Raw genomic sequence first — 3612 nt, 5'->3', positions numbered from 1 at the left:
TTTTTTCATATTAATCACGATAATCATAATCATGACGTTCTTATTCTTGTCATTGTAGATCGATTGACATGCTTATCTGGAATTTTGGATATGTATTTTCAGGTTCCATCCAAGCGTGCAAATTCCCCATCTGATGCAACTTCATGTATATCATCTGTGGGGGAGGCCCCAGTAGCGTTAAAGGAGACGTGGATCAGGAGCACTTGGTTACAGATCAAGGTGTTCAATACCCTGCCAGTGGCTTTTATGGATACTACTATCCAGGTTTGTTGCTACTGATTGAAGATGCCGTGCTAATTCTCCTCTCTTCTTTTATTAATTGTATATTTTTGTATTTTCACACCTTACGTTAGAACAATCACAGGTTTATGGCGGTTCCTATGGAGATATAGACAATCAAGGGTACTATGTAGGTGCTGATGCAGGGGAACTCCAATATCCTGTGAGTCTTTTGAGCTGATTCAAGGACGGTTGACTCTCTTTTCTCTCTGTGGTTGGCCATTTCTATCTCTAGTCCAATTAGGTCATCGGGCAAATTTAAGTTGTTTGTTATGGATATTCAAGATAGAATAAAACTTTGGACAATGATTATGCTTATTTATCAGCATTTGCACTATATTAGATCATTTTGAAGTGAACACTAAAGAGTACCAACGAGCTCGTGGCTCAACTGCTAAGGGGTTGTACTAGCTTAACTAGTGGTTTTGAATTTGAGTCCCAAGTATGTAATTGTGTTAAAATATTCATTGGGAGAGCTTTGCTGTCAATGTGATCCTACCCAGTTCGGCCATGAATAATCGGTAATTGTATTTAAAAAAAAAAAAGAAGTAAACACTGAAGAGGGGTATTTTGTATTTGTGAGTCATTTTTCTGAAATGAAGTTCAAATTCATGTGCATACATTTGAAAAATAAATCACTTGCAAGTAGTGTTTCTATAACGAATTTACCTTTTTGTTGCTTTATATTTAGGTCATGCAAGCAGATAATGGATCTTATGTGTATCTCATGCCAGGATATCAGACTGGCTACTCGTCGTACTTTCCTGTGAGTACAATTGGTGCAGATCAGCAGTATGTTGGTCATATGTATCCTCATGGCTCCATCTTTGAACAACCATTGCTTCACCTGGGTATTATTCAGCTCCTCTGTCATATGGGGATCTTGTGCCAGTGCCCTACTCATTTGATTCATATCCAACTACACAAGATGGATTGCACGCAAATGCTTATAGCGAATTGGCTGGAAAACCAATTGGGAAACCTAATTTATCCTCCCAAAGTCATTCTGGCAGTCTTGCATCAAAGCCCGTGTCTCATTCTAGCTTGAGCCACCCATTGGAAGTAAAGAGTTCTGCACCATTAAAAGATGTCTCTTCTGGTCTTGCTAAGCGTAACCAGATAAAACCATTAAACAAGGTTCATTTCTTTCTTTTCTGTTCTTTTTCTTTTCTGGGTTAGTAACCTTCTGCCTTGTGTTTAGTATCTACTCAAGACTATTCTGATGATTTTGTGATGTTTTCAGGCACCGGTTGGTGGTGCAATCCTTCATTCAGATGTAATTGCAAAGGGCTGCTTGCCTATTACCAAGTTTCCGACATACAATCAAGGAAAGAGTGGACTACTCTATTCAACAACTTGCTTAATGTGAAATCGAACACCAAGGGTTGGGTTGGCACAGAAAAGTATAAATGGAGAAGCAAGGTCAGTGGTTCAATTGATGAGCAGAATTATGGTCCTAGAACAGTTAATGCCAAAGGTACATTAATGTCTGGAGGTATTCCTGCTGGAACCCTGGCCACAGATGGGAGTGGAAATGGCCAGAAAAACTCTTTGGTCAGGATGGATCAATATAACCTTCCTGATTTCCCAACTAAGTATGATCATGCATTTTTTCTTTGTCATCAAATCATACAGTGAAGACGATATTCATAAGAGCATTAAATACAATGTGTGGGCTAGTACTCCTAACGGGAATAAGAGGTTTAGATGCCGCATACCAGGAAGCACAAAAGCCGTTGGCAGAGAAAGGAAGCAAGTGCCCAGTGTTCCTTTACTTTTCGGTATGATTTGGAGCTCATCCTGTTTCCTCCAAAAACACTCAAGACAGTACTCCTCTATGTTCTATAACTTTTTGAGGTTAATAATTTTAAGTTCTAGTTTTTTGCTGATATCTATTTTGACTTCAGGTCAATGCCAGTGGTCAGTTTTGTGGAGTAGCTGAGATGATTGGACGAGTTGATTTCAACAAAAATATGGATTTCTGGCAACAGGATAAATGGAGTGGATTTTTCCCCTAAAATGGCATATTATAAAGGATGTCCCAAATCCTCAGCTACGACATATAATACTCGAGAATAATGACAACAAGCCCGTGACAAATAGCAGAGACACGCAAGAGGTCTGTCACTGCTATGGGGATCACATATTGTTCAGGGAAAAGTTTCTTTGTTATACGCATTCTTTGCTTTCTTCCCTTCGTTTATTGTTATCTTGCATTTATTCAGGTGTATTATCCCCAAGGTATTGAAATGCTTAGCATATTTAAGAACTTCGTGGCTAGGACTTCCATATTGGATGACTTTGAATTTTATGAAAGCCGTCAGAAGGTCATGCAAGAGAAGAAAGTAAGACAGCATATGCCTATTTCCAATGAACAGGTTTGTTTCGTCCGCTTCTATTTTATTCTAAGGCTATTAGCAATTATACAACGCAATGATTCCCATATTACCATGTTGATGTCGGCATCTTTGAGTGCATGTGCATGTGACAATGGGACCACACTGGCATAATTGCAATTGAAGGATCTATTCTTTTGCAATATCTGTTGTATTGCTAGTTGATAGAGATGCTGCTTAAAGAATTGATTTGGAATGAAGAAATCGATAATCAAATAACCCTTCGGACTTCAGAGCATGTGTTTTGTTGTGATTCTTTATTCTTGACTTAGCACATCCTATCTCATCACAGTTTATTGTAAGTTGAGAGATGCTTTGGTCTCTTACTGTTTTTTATATACTTTTGTTGGCAGCAGATAGATCAATTATCAACTGCTTTTGGGTCAGTAGACATATCCGGTGTGAAGAGCGCCGAGGATCCCAAGGTGGTTGAGCAAGTGAAGGACTGAAGAGAATGTTAGCCTGATTCTTTTCCTGGAAAGCATCGGGCACCGCCGCTGGCAATGATTGCTGCAGTAGCCGACACTGCCACATGGAAGAAAAGAGCTCAAGGATTTTGATTTCAGCGAAGTGCTGTTGGTTTGGAACGGAGGGGAATAATTCACCTGGGGAAGTGGTGGCCAAATTCCTCTACGAACAGAGGAAGGGATGGGAGACATTCTGATTGCAGTTCAGAGGGTACCAAGATGATCAATTGTCATTTACTTGCTTTCAAATTGTTTTTAATGTTTTACAATTTCCCTTCAGTTTGGGAATTTAGTTCAATATAATGAATGATTAGTTTTAAGTCCTCGATGATCAGACACAAGTCATGACCTTCAACGAAAAACAGTGAAAAGTTGATAAAATTTGGAAACAACTTCAACACGCAGGTAACCATCATATAAATATATAATGAAGATAGGAGGCAATCACCGCCATAGTTACACAAAGAACA

General features: G+C 39.0%; 1 pseudogene; it reads left to right on the top strand.

The window, feature by feature from the left end:
* Positions 1-372: 372 nt before the first annotated feature.
* On the top strand, positions 373-3465 carry LOC129297812 (YTH domain-containing protein ECT4-like; annotated as a pseudogene).
* The last annotated feature ends 147 nt before the right edge of the window (positions 3466-3612 follow it).

This window comes from Prosopis cineraria, unplaced genomic scaffold, assembly GCF_029017545.1.
Source record: "Prosopis cineraria cultivar Desert tree isolate PC_DT_omini unplaced genomic scaffold, ASM2901754v1 PC617, whole genome shotgun sequence".
In the NCBI taxonomy this organism is placed as follows: Eukaryota; Viridiplantae; Streptophyta; class Magnoliopsida; order Fabales; family Fabaceae; genus Prosopis; species Prosopis cineraria.
This window is presented reverse-complemented; position numbering and strand designations above follow the sequence as displayed.